Source organism: Pongo abelii, chromosome 1 (assembly GCF_028885655.2).
Source record: "Pongo abelii isolate AG06213 chromosome 1, NHGRI_mPonAbe1-v2.0_pri, whole genome shotgun sequence".
In the NCBI taxonomy this organism is placed as follows: Eukaryota; Metazoa; Chordata; class Mammalia; order Primates; family Hominidae; genus Pongo; species Pongo abelii.
The window spans coordinates 20,788,733-20,804,501 of NC_071985.2; the positions used below are offsets into that span (position 1 = coordinate 20,788,733).

The 15,769-nt window shown below is 67.9% G+C and overlaps 7 non-coding genes across 7 annotated transcripts; all 7 read left to right on the plus strand.

The window, feature by feature from the left end:
- The first annotated feature begins 1,241 nt into the window (after positions 1-1,241).
- LOC129052828 (5S ribosomal RNA) lies at positions 1,242-1,360 on the plus strand. The gene has a single exon (XR_008517961.1). It is a non-coding gene; the product is annotated as a 5S ribosomal RNA (ribosomal RNA).
- A 2,178-nt stretch (positions 1,361-3,538) lies between these two features.
- On the plus strand, positions 3,539-3,657 carry LOC129052842 (5S ribosomal RNA). Its single transcript, XR_008517965.1, has one exon. It is a non-coding gene; the product is annotated as a 5S ribosomal RNA (ribosomal RNA).
- Positions 3,658-5,859: 2,202 nt separating this feature from the next.
- Positions 5,860-5,978, plus strand: LOC129052853 (5S ribosomal RNA). The gene has a single exon (XR_008517978.1). It is a non-coding gene; the product is annotated as a 5S ribosomal RNA (ribosomal RNA).
- A 2,178-nt stretch (positions 5,979-8,156) lies between these two features.
- Positions 8,157-8,275, plus strand: LOC129052860 (5S ribosomal RNA). Its single transcript, XR_008517980.1, has one exon. It is a non-coding gene; the product is annotated as a 5S ribosomal RNA (ribosomal RNA).
- Positions 8,276-10,476: 2,201 nt separating this feature from the next.
- On the plus strand, positions 10,477-10,595 carry LOC129052865 (5S ribosomal RNA). The gene has a single exon (XR_008517983.1). It is a non-coding gene; the product is annotated as a 5S ribosomal RNA (ribosomal RNA).
- Positions 10,596-12,797: 2,202 nt separating this feature from the next.
- LOC129052872 (5S ribosomal RNA) lies at positions 12,798-12,916 on the plus strand. The gene has a single exon (XR_008517990.1). It is a non-coding gene; the product is annotated as a 5S ribosomal RNA (ribosomal RNA).
- Positions 12,917-15,094: 2,178 nt separating this feature from the next.
- On the plus strand, positions 15,095-15,213 carry LOC129052880 (5S ribosomal RNA). The gene has a single exon (XR_008518002.1). It is a non-coding gene; the product is annotated as a 5S ribosomal RNA (ribosomal RNA).
- The last annotated feature ends 556 nt before the right edge of the window (positions 15,214-15,769 follow it).

Genomic DNA, 15,769 nt, shown 5'->3' on the forward strand with positions numbered 1-15,769 from the left:
GCACCCAGAGCACAGGGTGGTGCCAAGAAAGGAAGGAACCTACGAAACCCACCTCCAAAGCAAGCAATTCAGCCAAGTAAAAGCCCGTCTCAGCGCTCCGTTGGTCCTCTCACAGGGACCGCCTGGCCCCCGTGTTCTGGCGCAGCCCAAGCCCCCTCCACCCTATCCCGGCCTGCTCAAAAGGGCGCTGCCTGCCGGAGACGGGCGCTTCCTCTCGAAGGCTCTATCGCTCTCGCTCTCTAGCTCCCTCCGCCTCTCTCTTCTAGGTTTCCCCCTGGACCTCGCGCTACTTCTGTCGTCTTCCCTCTGTCTCTCTGTCTCTCTCTCTTTCTCTGTCCCTGTCTCTTTCTCAGCCTCTCTGTCTGTCTCCTTCCCTCTCCCCCTCCCCTGTCTCTCTCGATCGCTGTCTCTCTCCCTCCCTCGGTTTCTATCTCTCCATCCATCTCGTCCTTGCTCTCCTTCAAGCCGCGTGTGTGTGTGTACGTGTGTGTGTCTGTGTGTGTGTGTGTGTGTGTGTCTCAGTGGGTGAGTCTGTGTGTGTGTGTGTGTGTGTGTGTGTCTGAGTGGGTGAGTCTGTGTGTGTGTGTGTGTGTGCGCGCGTGCGTGCGTGTGCGAGCGAGCGCCGGCGCGTGCGAGCGCGCCCGGGTGTGTCTGTGTGTGGGGGAGTGGATTTGCTCCTGGTGGTGGCGGGGTGTGTCTGGGTTTCTCTCAGCCCCTCTCACCCGGGATCAGGCCGCCGCCTCTAGTGGCAGCCCGGGGCAAAGCGGGGCCACCCCCCCGACCCGCTACCCGCCCCCGCGCCCTCTTGCCCACCGGCCGGACCGGCCTTGGTCGGGACACGCGACCGTGCTGGGGGCGTTGGGAGAGAAAGGCCCCGCGCGGCCCGGCCGGCTGGTCGCCCTTGGCCAGCCCTGACGGCTCCGGGTGGGTGGGGCAAGAGGGGGCCTCGCGGGAGCGCCTGAGCGGCGAGGGACGCAAAACGCCACCTCCGCGGCAGGGCGGAGGACCAGGAGGGGGTCCCGGGATCGTGGGCCCTGGGCCCTGACGCCTCGGAGCACTCCCTGTTCCGAGCGGGCCCCATGTGGTGGAAGCTCGGGAGCTGGGGAGCCGGGGGAAGGCCGCGGGCGAGCGGCTCGGGGGTCCCCGATCCGAGCCCCGCGGCCCCGGGCTGGCGGTGACGGCTGCAATCCGGCGGGCATGGCTGGGCCGGGCTCTTGGGGCAGCCAGGCGCCTGTCTCGGCGTCTACGGCCATACCACCCTGAACGCGCCCGATCTCGTCTGATCTCGGAAGCTAAGCAGGGTCGGGCCTGGTTAGTACTTGGATGGGAGACCGCCTGGGAATACCGGGTGCTGTAGGCTTTTTCTTTGGCTTTTTGCTTTTTCTTTCCTCTTCTTCCAGACGGAGTCTCGCTCTGTCGCCCAGGCTGGAGTGCAGCGGCGCCATCTCGGCTCACTGCAAGCTCCGCCTCCCGGGTTCACGCCCTTCTCCGGCCCCAGCCTCCCGAGTAGCTGGGACTGCAGGCGCCCGCCACCACGCCCGGCTGATTTTTTTTCTATTTTGGGTAGAGACGGGGTTTCACCCTGTTAGCCGGGATGGTCTCTACCTCCTCACCTGGTGATCCACCCGCCTCGGCCTCCCACCCACAGTGCTGGGATTACAGGCGGGAGCCACCGCGCCCGCCCGGCCTGCTGCAGGCTTTTTTGGCTTCCCCGCTGCCTCCCTTCCCCCTACGGTCACCATGCTCCCCAACCTCCCCTCGCTCTGCTCCCCCTTTATCGCCCACCTACACCTCCGCCGCAGCCCAGCCGGAGACCTCCTCCTGGGGGTCCGCCCCTACTGCACGCCGGGCAGCAGCATCCCACCGCTTCCGCCTCGCCGCCGCCCCGCCAGGAGCCCGGCTCCAGCCTGGGAGGGCAGGGGGCCGGACCCCAGAGCCGCAGGCGCGGGTCCCCTGCCGTTCGCGGTGCCTTCCCGCTCCCGGAACGCCCAGGCCATTCAATTCACCCACCGGGCGGCGCGCCGTCGTCGCAACCTTCCAAACCGGGGGAAGGGGCGGGCAGGGGCAGCGGGTGCCACAGGCGCCAGCCCAGACCTCGGCTCCGGAACGCACGGGCTGCTTCACCCGGGGGAAGGACATTGCTTCGCCAGCCACCAGGAAAACTGTCCCTGTGCACCCGGATTCCCAACGGCCCCCCACTTCGTGTCAACACCAGTCCCGAGGACACGCCAGAGACCCAGGCCTCCGGCCCCGCCCGGTGCCACGGCTCCCGCCAAACGGGCGGGCGGGCGCACTCTGCAAATCCCGGGGCCCGCCGCCAGGCACCCAGAGCACAGGGTGGTGCCAAGAAAGGAAGGAACCTACGAAACCCACCTCCAAAGCAAGCAATTCAGCCAAGTAAAAGCCCGTCTCAGCGCTCCGTTGGTCCTCTCACAGGGACCGCCTGGCCCCCGTGTTCTGGCGCAGCCCAAGCCCCCTCCACCCTATCCCGGCCTGCTCAAAAGGGCGCTGCCTACCGGAGCCGGGCGCTTCCTCTCGAAGGCTCTATCGCTCTCGCTCTCTAGCTCCCTCCGCCACTCTCTTCTAGGTTTCCCCCTGGACCTCGCGCTACTTCTGCCGTCTTCCCTCTGTCTCTCTGTCTCTCTCTCTTTCTCTGTCCCTGTCTCTTTCTCAGCCTCTCTGTCTGTCTCCTTCCCTCTCCCCCTCCCCTGTCTCTCTCGATCGCTGTCTCTCTCCCTCCCTCGGTTTCTATCTCTCCATCCATCTCGTCCTTGCTCTCCTTCAAGCCGCGTGTGTGTGTGTACGTGTGTGTGTGTCTGTGTGTGTGTGTGTGCGTCTGAGTGGGTGAGTCTGTGTGTGTGTGTGTGTGTGTGTGTGCGTGTTCGCGCGCGCGTGCGTGCGTGCGTGTGCGAGCGAGCGCCCGCGCGTGCGAGCGCGCCCGGGTGTGTCTGTGCGTGGGGGAGTGGATTTGCTCCTGGTGGTGGCGGGGTGTGTCTGGGTTTCTCTCAGCCCCTCTCACCCGGGATCAGGCCGCCGCCTCTAGTGGCAGCCCGGGGCAAAGCGGGGCCACCCCCCCGACCCGCTACCCGCCCCCGCGCCCTCTTGCCCACCGGCCGGACGGGCCTTGGTCGGGACACGCGACCGTGCTGGGGGCGTTGGGAGAGAAAGGCCCCGCGCGGCCCGGCCGGCTGGTCGCCCTTGGCCAGCCCTGACGGCTCCGCGTGGGTGGGGCAAGAGGGGGCCCCGCGGGAGCGCCTGAGCGGCGAGGGACCCAAAACGCCACCTCCGCGGCAGGGCGGAGGACCAGGAGGGGGTCCCGGGATCGTGGGCCCTGGGCCCTGACGCCTCGGAGCACTCCCTGTTCCGAGCGGGCCCCATGTGGTGGAAGCTCGGGAGCTGGGGAGCCGGGGGAAGGCCGCGGGCGAGCGGCTCGGGGGTCCCCGATCCGAGCCCCGCGGCCCCGGGCTGGCGGTGACGGCTGCAATCCGGCGGGCATGGCTGGGCCGGGCTCTTGGGGCAGCCAGGCGCCTGTTTCGGCGTCTACGGCCATACCACCCTGAACGCGCCCGATCTCGTCTGATCTCGGAAGCTAAGCAGGGTCGGGCCTGGTTAGTACTTGGATGGGAGACCGCCTGGGAATACCGGGTGCTGTAGGCTTTTTCTTTGGCTTTTTGCTTTTTCTTTCCTCTTCTTCCAGACGGAGTCTCGCTCTGTCGCCCAGGCTGGAGTGCAGCGGCGCCATCTCGGCTCACTGCAAGCTCCGCCTCCCGGGTTCACGCCCTTCTCCGGCCCCAGCCTCCCGAGTAGCTGGGACTGCAGGCGCCCGCCACCACGCCCGGCTGATTTTTTTTCTATTTTGGGTAGAGACGGGGTTTCACCCTGTTAGCCGGGATGGTCTCTACCTCCTCACCTGGTGATCCACCCGCCTCGGCCTCCCACCCACAGTGCTGGGATTACAGGCGGGAGCCACCGCGCCCGCCCGGCCTGCTGCAGGCTTTTTTGGCTTCCCCGCTGCCTCCCTTCCCCCTACGGTCACCATGCTCCCCAACCTCCCCTCGCTCTGCTCCCCCTTTATCGCCCACCTACACCTCCGCCGCAGCCCAGCCGGAGACCTCCTCCTGGGGGTCCGCCCCTACTGCACGCCGGGCAGCAGCATCCCACCGCTTCCGCCTCGCCGCCGCCCCGCCAGGAGCCCGGCTCCAGCCTGGGAGGGCAGGGGGCCGGACCCCAGAGCCGCAGGCGCGGGTCCCCTGCCGTTCGCGGTGCCTTCCCGCTCCCGGAACGCCCAGGCCATTCAATTCACCCACCGGGCGGCGCGCCGTCGTCGCAACCTTCCAAACCGGGGGAAGGGGCGGGCAGGGGCAGCGGGTGCCACAGGCGCCAGCCCAGACCTCGGCTCCGGAACGCACGGGCTGCTTCACCCGGGGGAAGGACATTGCTTCGCCAGCCACCAGGAAAACAGTCCCTGTGCACCCGGATTCCCAACGGCCCCCCACTTCGTGTCAACACCAGTCCCGAGGACACGCCAGAGACCCAGGCCTCCGGCCCCGCCCGGTGCCACGGCTCCCGCCAAACGGGCGGGCGGGCGCACTCTGCAAATCCCGGGGCCCGCCGCAAGGCACCCAGAGCACAGGGTGGTGCCAAGAAAGGAAGGAACCTACGAAACCCACCTCCAAAGCAAGCAATTCAGCCAAGTAAAAGCCCGTCTCAGCGCTCCGTTGGTCCTCTCACAGGGACCGCCTGGCCCCCGTGTTCTGGCGCAGCCCAAGCCCCCTCCACCCTATCCCGGCCTGCTCAAAAGGGCGCTGCCTGCCGGAGACGGGCGCTTCCTCTCGAAGGCTCTATCGCTCTCGCTCTCTAGCTCCCTCCGCCTCTCTCTTCTAGGTTTCCCCCTGGACCTCGCGCTACTTCTGTCGTCTTCCCTCTGTCTCTCTGTCTCTCTCTCTTTCTCTGTCCCTGTCTCTTTCTCAGCCTCTCTGTCTGTCTCCTTCCCTCTCCCCCTCCCCTGTCTCTCTCGATCGCTGTCTCTCTCCCTCCCTCGGTTTCTATCTCTCCATCCATCTCGTCCTTGCTCTCCTTCAAGCCGCGTGTGTGTGTGTACGTGTGTGTGTCTGTGTGTGTGTGTGTGTGTGTGTCTCAGTGGGTGAGTCTGTGTGTGTGTGTGTGTGTGTGTGTGTCTGAGTGGGTGAGTCTGTGTGTGTGTGTGTGTGTGCGCGCGTGCGTGCGTGTGCGAGCGAGCGCCGGCGCGTGCGAGCGCGCCCGGGTGTGTCTGTGTGTGGGGGAGTGGATTTGCTCCTGGTGGTGGCGGGGTGTGTCTGGGTTTCTCTCAGCCCCTCTCACCCGGGATCAGGCCGCCGCCTCTAGTGGCAGCCCGGGGCAAAGCGGGGCCACCCCCCCGACCCGCTACCCGCCCCCGCGCCCTCTTGCCCACCGGCCGGACCGGCCTTGGTCGGGACACGCGACCGTGCTGGGGGCGTTGGGAGAGAAAGGCCCCGCGCGGCCCGGCCGGCTGGTCGCCCTTGGCCAGCCCTGACGGCTCCGGGTGGGTGGGGCAAGAGGGGGCCTCGCGGGAGCGCCTGAGCGGCGAGGGACGCAAAACGCCACCTCCGCGGCAGGGCGGAGGACCAGGAGGGGGTCCCGGGATCGTGGGCCCTGGGCCCTGACGCCTCGGAGCACTCCCTGTTCCGAGCGGGCCCCATGTGGTGGAAGCTCGGGAGCTGGGGAGCCGGGGGAAGGCCCCGGGCGAGGGGCTCGGGGGTCCCCGATCCGAGCCCCGCGGCCCCGGGCTGGCGGTGACGGCTGCAATCCGGCGGGCATGGCTGGGCCGGGCTCTTGGGGCAGCCAGGCGCCTGTCTCGGCGTCTACGGCCATACCACCCTGAACGCGCCCGATCTCGTCTGATCTCGGAAGCTAAGCAGGGTCGGGCCTGGTTAGTACTTGGATGGGAGACCGCCTGGGAATACCGGGTGCTGTAGGCTTTTTCTTTGGCTTTTTGCTTTTTCTTTCCTCTTCTTCCAGACGGAGTCTCGCTCTGTCGCCCAGGCTGGAGTGCAGCGGCGCCATCTCGGCTCACTGCAAGCTCCGCCTCCCGGGTTCACGCCCTTCTCCGGCCCCAGCCTCCCGAGTAGCTGGGACTGCAGGCGCCCGCCACCACGCCCGGCTGACTTTTTTTCTATTTTGCGTAGAGACGGGGTTTCACCCTGTTAGCCGGGATGGTCTCCACCTCCTCACCTGGTGATCCACCCGCCTCGGCCTCCCACCCACAGTGCTGGGATTACAGGCGGGAGCCACCGCGCCCGCCCGGCCTGCTGCAGGCTTTTTTGGCTTCCCCGCTGCCTCCCTTCCCCCTACAGTCGCCATGCTCCCCAACCTCCCCTCGCTCTGCTCCCCCTTTATCGCCCACCTACACCTCCGCCGCAGCCCAGCCGGGGACCTCCTCCTGGGGGTCCGCCCCTACTGCACGCCGGGCAGCAGCATCCCACCGCTTCCGCCTCGCCGCCGCCCCGCCAGGAGCCCGGCTCCAGCCTGGGAGGGCAGGGGGCCGGACCCCAGAGCCGCAGGCGCGGGTCCCCTGCCGTTCGCGGTGCCTTCCCGCTCCCGGAACGCCCAGGCCATTCAATTCACCCACCGGGCGGCGCGCCGTCGTCGCAACCTTCCAAACCGGGGGAAGGGGCGGGCAGGGTCAGCGGGTGCCACAGGCGCCAGCCCAGACCTCGGCTCCGGAACGCACGGGCTGCTTCACCCGGGGGAAGGACATTGCTTCGCCAGCCACCAGGAAAACTGTCCCTGTGCACCCGGATTCCCAACGGCCCCCCACTTCGTGTCAACACCAGTCCCGAGGACACGCCAGAGACCCAGGCCTCCGGCCCCGCCCGGTGCCACGGCTCCCGCCAAACGGGCGGGCGGGCGCACTCTGCAAATCCCGGGGCCCGCCGCCAGGCACCCAGAGCACAGGGTGGTGCCAAGAAAGGAAGGAACCTACGAAACCCACCTCCAAAGCAAGCAATTCAGCCAAGTAAAAGCCCGTCTCAGCGCTCCGTTGGTCCTCTCACAGGGACCGCCTGGCCCCCGTGTTCTGGCGCAGCCCAAGCCCCCTCCACCCTATCCCGGCCTGCTCAAAAGGGCGCTGCCTACCGGAGCCGGGCGCTTCCTCTCGAAGGCTCTATCGCTCTCGCTCTCTAGCTCCCTCCGCCACTCTCTTCTAGGTTTCCCCCTGGACCTCGCGCTACTTCTGTCGTCTTCCCTCTGTCTCTCTGTCTCTCTCTCTTTCTCTGTCCCTGTCTCTTTCTCAGCCTCTCTGTCTGTCTCCTTCCCTCTCCCCCTCCCCTGTCTCTCTCGATCGCTGTCTCTCTCCCGCCCTCGGTTTCTATCTCTCCATCCATCTCGTCCTTGCTCTCCTTCAAGCCGCGTGTGTGTGTGTACGTGTGTGTGTGTCTGTGTGTGTGTGTGTGCGTCTGAGTGGGTGAGTCTGTGTGTGTGTGTGTGTGTGTGTGTGCGTGTTCGCGCGCGCGTGCGTGCGTGCGTGTGCGAGCGAGCGCCCGCGCGTGCGAGCGCGCCCGGGTGTGTCTGTGTGTGGGGGAGTGGATTTGCTCCTGGTGGTGGCGGGGTGTGTCTGGGTTTCTCTCAGCCCCTCTCACCCGGGATCAGGCCGCCGCCTCTAGTGGCAGCCCGGGGCAAAGCGGGGCCACCCCCCCGACCCGCTACCCGCCCCCGCGCCCTCTTGCCCACCGGCCGGACGGGCCTTGGTCGGGACACGCGACCGTGCTGGGGGCGTTGGGAGAGAAAGGCCCCGCGCGGCCCGGCCGGCTGGTCGCCCTTGGCCAGCCCTGACGGCTCCGGGTGGGTGGGGCAAGAGGGGGCCTCGCGGGAGCGCCTGAGCGGCGAGGGACCCAAAACGCCACCTCCGCGGCAGGGCGGAGGACCAGGAGGGGGTCCCGGGATCGTGGGCCCTGGGCCCTGACGCCTCGGAGCACTCCCTGTTCCGAGCGGGCCCCATGTGGTGGAAGCTCGGGAGCTGGGGAGCCGGGGGAAGGCCGCGGGCGAGCGGCTCGGGGGTCCCCGATCCGAGCCCCGCGGCCCCGGGCTGGCGGTGACGGCTGCAATCCGGCGGGCATGGCTGGGCCGGGCTCTTGGGGCAGCCAGGCGCCTGTCTCGGCGTCTACGGCCATACCACCCTGAACGCGCCCGATCTCGTCTGATCTCGGAAGCTAAGCAGGGTCGGGCCTGGTTAGTACTTGGATGGGAGACCGCCTGGGAATACCGGGTGCTGTAGGCTTTTTCTTTGGCTTTTTGCTTTTTCTTTCCTCTTCTTCCAGACGGAGTCTCGCTCTGTCGCCCAGGCTGGAGTGCAGCGGCGCCATCTCGGCTCACTGCAAGCTCCGCCTCCCGGGTTCACGCCCTTCTCCGGCCCCAGCCTCCCGAGTAGCTGCTGGGACTGCAGGCGCCCGCCACCACGCCCGGCTGATTTTTTTTCTATTTTGGGTAGAGACGGGGTTTCACCCTGTTAGCCGGGATGGTCTCTACCTCCTCACCTGGTGATCCACCCGCCTCGGCCTCCCACCCACAGTGCTGGGATTACAGGCGGGAGCCACCGCGCCCGCCCGGCCTGCTGCAGGCTTTTTTGGCTTCCCCGCTGCCTCCCTTCCCCCTACGGTCACCATGCTCCCCAACCTCCCCTCGCTCTGCTCCCCCTTTATCGCCCACCTACACCTCCGCCGCAGCCCAGCCGGAGACCTCCTCCTGGGGGTCCGCCCCTACTGCACGCCGGGCAGCAGCATCCCACCGCTTCCGCCTCGCCGCCGCCCCGCCAGGAGCCCGGCTCCAGCCTGGGAGGGCAGGGGGCCGGACCCCAGAGCCGCAGGCGCGGGTCCCCTGCCGTTCGCGGTGCCTTCCCGCTCCCGGAACGCCCAGGCCATTCAATTCACCCACCGGGCGGCGCGCCGTCGTCGCAACCTTCCAAACCGGGGGAAGGGGCGGGCAGGGGCAGCGGGTGCCACAGGCGCCAGCCCAGACCTCGGCTCCGGAACGCACGGGCTGCTTCACCCGGGGGAAGGACATTGCTTCGCCAGCCACCAGGAAAACAGTCCCTGTGCACCCGGATTCCCAACGGCCCCCCACTTCGTGTCAACACCAGTCCCGAGGACACGCCAGAGACCCAGGCCTCCGGCCCCGCCCGGTGCCACGGCTCCCGCCAAACGGGCGGGCGGGCGCACTCTGCAAATCCCGGGGCCCGCCGCAAGGCACCCAGAGCACAGGGTGGTGCCAAGAAAGGAAGGAACCTACGAAACCCACCTCCAAAGCAAGCAATTCAGCCAAGTAAAAGCCCGTCTCAGCGCTCCGTTGGTCCTCTCACAGGGACCGCCTGGCCCCCGTGTTCTGGCGCAGCCCAAGCCCCCTCCACCCTATCCCGGCCTGCTCAAAAGGGCGCTGCCTGCCGGAGACGGGCGCTTCCTCTCGAAGGCTCTATCGCTCTCGCTCTCTAGCTCCCTCCGCCTCTCTCTTCTAGGTTTCCCCCTGGACCTCGCGCTACTTCTGTCGTCTTCCCTCTGTCTCTCTGTCTCTCTCTCTTTCTCTGTCCCTGTCTCTTTCTCAGCCTCTCTGTCTGTCTCCTTCCCTCTCCCCCTCCCCTGTCTCTCTCGATCGCTGTCTCTCTCCCTCCCTCGGTTTCTATCTCTCCATCCATCTCGTCCTTGCTCTCCTTCAAGCCGCGTGTGTGTGTGTACGTGTGTGTGTCTGTGTGTGTGTGTGTGTGTGTGTCTCAGTGGGTGAGTCTGTGTGTGTGTGTGTGTGTGTGTGTGTCTGAGTGGGTGAGTCTGTGTGTGTGTGTGTGCGCGCGTGCGTGCGTGTGCGAGCGAGCGCCGGCGCGTGCGAGCGCGCCCGGGTGTGTCTGTGTGTGGGGGAGTGGATTTGCTCCTGGTGGTGGCGGGGTGTGTCTGGGTTTCTCTCAGCCCCTCTCACCCGGGATCAGGCCGCCGCCTCTAGTGGCAGCCCGGGGCAAAGCGGGGCCACCCCCCCGACCCGCTACCCGCCCCCGCGCCCTCTTGCCCACCGGCCGGACCGGCCTTGGTCGGGACACGCGACCGTGCTGGGGGCGTTGGGAGAGAAAGGCCCCGCGCGGCCCGGCCGGCTGGTCGCCCTTGGCCAGCCCTGACGGCTCCGGGTGGGTGGGGCAAGAGGGGGCCTCGCGGGAGCGCCTGAGCGGCGAGGGACGCAAAACGCCACCTCCGCGGCAGGGCGGAGGACCAGGAGGGGGTCCCGGGATCGTGGGCCCTGGGCCCTGACGCCTCGGAGCACTCCCTGTTCCGAGCGGGCCCCATGTGGTGGAAGCTCGGGAGCTGGGGAGCCGGGGGAAGGCCGCGGGCGAGCGGCTCGGGGGTCCCCGATCCGAGCCCCGCGGCCCCGGGCTGGCGGTGACGGCTGCAATCCGGCGGGCATGGCTGGGCCGGGCTCTTGGGGCAGCCAGGCGCCTGTCTCGGCGTCTACGGCCATACCACCCTGAACGCGCCCGATCTCGTCTGATCTCGGAAGCTAAGCAGGGTCGGGCCTGGTTAGTACTTGGATGGGAGACCGCCTGGGAATACCGGGTGCTGTAGGCTTTTTCTTTGGCTTTTTGCTTTTTCTTTCCTCTTCTTCCAGACGGAGTCTCGCTCTGTCGCCCAGGCTGGAGTGCAGCGGCGCCATCTCGGCTCACTGCAAGCTCCGCCTCCCGGGTTCACGCCCTTCTCCGGCCCCAGCCTCCCGAGTAGCTGGGACTGCAGGCGCCCGCCACCACGCCCGGCTGACTTTTTTTCTATTTTGGGTAGAGACGGGGTTTCACCCTGTTAGCCGGGATGGTCTCTACCTCCTCACCTGGTGATCCACCCGCCTCGGCCTCCCACCCACAGTGCTGGGATTACAGGCGGGAGCCACCGCGCCCGCCCGGCCTGCTGCAGGCTTTTTTGGCTTCCCCGCTGCCTCCCTTCCCCCTACGGTCACCATGCTCCCCAACCTCCCCTCGCTCTGCTCCCCCTTTATCGCCCACCTACACCTCCGCCGCAGCCCAGCCGGAGACCTCCTCCTGGGGGTCCGCCCCTACTGCACGCCGGGCAGCAGCATCCCACCGCTTCCGCCTCGCCGCCGCCCCGCCAGGAGCCCGGCTCCAGCCTGGGAGGGCAGGGGGCCGGACCCCAGAGCCGCAGGCGCGGGTCCCCTGCCGTTCGCGGTGCCTTCCCGCTCCCGGAACGCCCAGGCCATTCAATTCACCCACCGGGCGGCGCGCCGTCGTCGCAACCTTCCAAACCGGGGGAAGGGGCGGGCAGGGGCAGCGGGTGCCACAGGCGCCAGCCCAGACCTCGGCTCCGGAACGCACGGGCTGCTTCACCCGGGGGAAGGACATTGCTTCGCCAGCCACCAGGAAAACAGTCCCTGTGCACCCGGATTCCCAACGGCCCCCCACTTCGTGTCAACACCAGTCCCGAGGACACGCCAGAGACCCAGGCCTCCGGCCCCGCCCGGTGCCACGGCTCCCGCCAAACGGGCGGGCGGGCGCACTCTGCAAATCCCGGGGCCCGCCGCAAGGCACCCAGAGCACAGGGTGGTGCCAAGAAAGGAAGGAACCTACGAAACCCACCTCCAAAGCAAGCAATTCAGCCAAGTAAAAGCCCGTCTCAGCGCTCCGTTGGTCCTCTCACAGGGACCGCCTGGCCCCCGTGTTCTGGCGCAGCCCAAGCCCCCTCCACCCTATCCCGGCCTGCTCAAAAGGGCGCTGCCTACCGGAGACGGGCGCTTCCTCTCGAAGGCTCTATCGCTCTCGCTCTCTAGCTCCCTCCGCCTCTCTCTTCTAGGTTTCCCCCTGGACCTCGCGCTACTTCTGTCGTCTTCCCTCTGTCTCTCTGTCTCTCTCTCTTTCTCTGTCCCTGTCTCTTTCTCAGCCTCTCTGTCTGTCTCCTTCCCTCTCCCCCTCCCCTGTCTCTCTCGATCGCTGTCTCTCTCCCTCCCTCGGTTTCTATCTCTCCATCCATCTCGTCCTTGCTCTCCTTCAAGCCGCGTGTGTGTGTGTACGTGTGTGTGTCTGTGTGTGTGTGTGTGTGTGTGTCTCAGTGGGTGAGTCTGTGTGTGTGTGTGTGTGTGTGTGTGTCTGAGTGGGTGAGTCTGTGTGTGTGTGTGTGTGTGCGCGCGTGCGTGCGTGTGCGAGCGAGCGCCGGCGCGTGCGAGCGCGCCCGGGTGTGTCTGTGTGTGGGGGAGTGGATTTGCTCCTGGTGGTGGCGGGGTGTGTCTGGGTTTCTCTCAGCCCCTCTCACCCGGGATCAGGCCGCCGCCTCTAGTGGCAGCCCGGGGCAAAGCGGGGCCACCCCCCCGACCCGCTACCCGCCCCCGCGCCCTCTTGCCCACCGGCCGGACCGGCCTTGGTCGGGACACGCGACCGTGCTGGGGGCGTTGGGAGAGAAAGGCCCCGCGCGGCCCGGCCGGCTGGTCGCCCTTGGCCAGCCCTGACGGCTCCGGGTGGGTGGGGCAAGAGGGGGCCTCGCGGGAGCGCCTGAGCGGCGAGGGACGCAAAACGCCACCTCCGCGGCAGGGCGGAGGACCAGGAGGGGGTCCCGGGATCGTGGGCCCTGGGCCCTGACGCCTCGGAGCACTCCCTGTTCCGAGCGGGCCCCATGTGGTGGAAGCTCGGGAGCTGGGGAGCCGGGGGAAGGCCGCGGGCGAGCGGCTCGGGGGTCCCCGATCCGAGCCCCGCGGCCCCGGGCTGGCGGTGACGGCTGCAATCCGGCGGGCATGGCTGGGCCGGGCTCTTGGGGCAGCCAGGCGCCTGTCTTGGCGTCTACGGCCATACCACCCTGAACGCGCCCGATCTCGTCTGATCTCGGAAGCTAAGCAGGGTCGGGCCTGGTTAGTACTTGGATGGGAGACCGCCTGGGAATACCGGGTGCTGTAGGCTTTTTCTTTGGCTTTTTGCTTTTTCTTTCCTCTTCTTCCAGACGGAGTCTCGCTCTGTCGCCCAGGCTGGAGTGCAGCGGCGCCATCTCGGCTCACTGCAAGCTCCGCCTCCCGGGTTCACGCCCTTCTCCGGCCCCAGCCTCCCGAGTAGCTGGGACTGCAGGCGCCCGCCACCACGCCCGGCTGACTTTTTTTCTATTTTGCGTAGAGACGGGGTTTCACCCTGTTAGCCGGGATGGTCTCCACCTCCTCACCTGGTGATCCACCCGCCTCGGCCTCCCACCCACAGTGCTGGGATTACAGGCGGGAGCCACCGCGCCCGCCCGGCCTGCTGCAGGCTTTTTTGGCTTCCCCGCTGCCTCCCTTCCCCCTACAGTCGCCATGCTCCCCAACCTCCCCTCGCTCTGCTCCCCCTTTATCGCCCACCTACACCTCCGCCGCAGCCCAGCCGGGGACCTCCTCCTGGGGGTCCGCCCCTACTGCACGCCGGGCAGCAGCATCCCACCGCTTCCGCCTCGCCGCCGCCCCGCCAGGAGCCCGGCTCCAGCCTGGGAGGGCAGGGGGCCGGACCCCAGAGCCGCAGGCGCGGGTCCCCTGCCGTTCGCGGTGCCTTCCCGCTCCCGGAACGCCCAGGCCATTCAATTCACCCACCGGGCGGCGCGCCGTCGTCGCAACCTTCCAAACCGGGGGAAGGGGCGGGCAGGGTCAGCGGGTGCCACAGGCGCCAGCCCAGACCTCGGCTCCGGAACGCACGGGCTGCTTCACCCGGGGGAAGGACATTGCTTCGCCAGCCACCAGGAAAACTGTCCCTGTGCACCCGGATTCCCAACGGCCCCCCACTTCGTGTCAACACCAGTCCCGAGGACACGCCAGAGACCCAGGCCTCCGGCCCCGCCCGGTGCCACGGCTCCCGCCAAACGGGCGGGCGGGCGCACTCTGCAAATCCCGGGGCCCGCCGCCAGGCACCCAGAGCACAGGGTGGTGCCAAGAAAGGAAGGAACCTACGAAACCCACCTCCAAAGCAAGCAATTCAGCCAAGTAAAAGCCCGTCTCAGCGCTCCGTTGGTCCTCTCACAGGGACCGCCTGGCCCCCGTGTTCTGGCGCAGCCCAAGCCCCCTCCACCCTATCCCGGCCTGCTCAAAAGGGCGCTGCCTACCGGAGCCGGGCGCTTCCTCTCGAAGGCTCTATCGCTCTCGCTCTCTAGCTCCCTCCGCCACTCTCTTCTAGGTTTCCCCCTGGACCTCGCGCTACTTCTGTCGTCTTCCCTCTGTCTCTCTGTCTCTCTCTCTTTCTCTGTCCCTGTCTCTTTCTCAGCCTCTCTGTCTGTCTCCTTCCCTCTCCCCCTCCCCTGTCTCTCTCGATCGCTGTCTCTCTCCCTCCCTCGGTTTCTATCTCTCCATCCATCTCGTCCTTGCTCTCCTTCAAGCCGCGTGTGTGTGTGTACGTGTGTGTGTGTCTGTGTGTGTGTGTGTGCGTCTGAGTGGGTGAGTCTGTGTGTGTGTGTGTGTGTGTGTGTGCGTGTTCGCGCGCGCGTGCGTGCGTGCGTGTGCGAGCGAGCGCCCGCGCGTGCGAGCGCGCCCGGGTGTGTCTGTGTGTGGGGGAGTGGATTTGCTCCTGGTGGTGGCGGGGTGTGTCTGGGTTTCTCTCAGCCCCTCTCACCCGGGATCAGGCCGCCGCCTCTAGTGGCAGCCCGGGGCAAAGCGGGGCCACCCCCCCGACCCGCTACCCGCCCCCGCGCCCTCTTGCCCACCGGCCGGACGGGCCTTGGTCGGGACACGCGACCGTGCTGGGGGCGTTGGGAGAGAAAGGCCCCGCGCGGCCCGGCCGGCTGGTCGCCCTTGGCCAGCCCTGACGGCTCCGGGTGGGTGGGGCAAGAGGGGGCCTCGCGGGAGCGCCTGAGCGGCGAGGGACCCAAAACGCCACCTCCGCGGCAGGGCGGAGGACCAGGAGGGGGTCCCGGGATCGTGGGCCCTGGGCCCTGACGCCTCGGAGCACTCCCTGTTCCGAGCGGGCCCCATGTGGTGGAAGCTCGGGAGCTGGGGAGCCGGGGGAAGGCCGCGGGCGAGCGGCTCGGGGGTCCCCGATCCGAGCCCCGCGGCCCCGGGCTGGCGGTGACGGCTGCAATCCGGCGGGCATGGCTGGGCCGGGCTCTTGGGGCAGCCAGGCGCCTGTCTCGGCGTCTACGGCCATACCACCCTGAACGCGCCCGATCTCGTCTGATCTCGGAAGCTAAGCAGGGTCGGGCCTGGTTAGTACTTGGATGGGAGACCGCCTGGGAATACCGGGTGCTGTAGGCTTTTTCTTTGGCTTTTTGCTTTTTCTTTCCTCTTCTTCCAGACGGAGTCTCGCTCTGTCGCCCAGGCTGGAGTGCAGCGGCGCCATCTCGGCTCACTGCAAGCTCCGCCTCCCGGGTTCACGCCCTTCTCCGGCCCCAGCCTCCCGAGTAGCTGCTGGGACTGCAGGCGCCCGCCACCACGCCCGGCTGATTTTTTTTCTATTTTGGGTAGAGACGGGGTTTCACCCTGTTAGCCGGGATGGTCTCTACCTCCTCACCTGGTGATCCACCCGCCTCGGCCTCCCACCCACAGTGCTGGGATTACAGGCGGGAGCCACCGCGCCCGCCCGGCCTGCTGCAGGCTTTTTTGGCTTCCCCGCTGCCTCCCTTCCCCCTACGGTCACCATGCTCCCCAACCTCCCCTCGCTCTGCTCCCCCTTTATCGCCCACCTACACCTCCGCCGCAGCCCAGCCGGAGACCTCCTCCTGGGGGTCCGCCCCTACTGCACGCCGGGCAGCAGCATCCCACCGCTTCCGCCTCGCCGCCGCCCCGCCAGGAGCCCGGCTCCAGCCTGGGA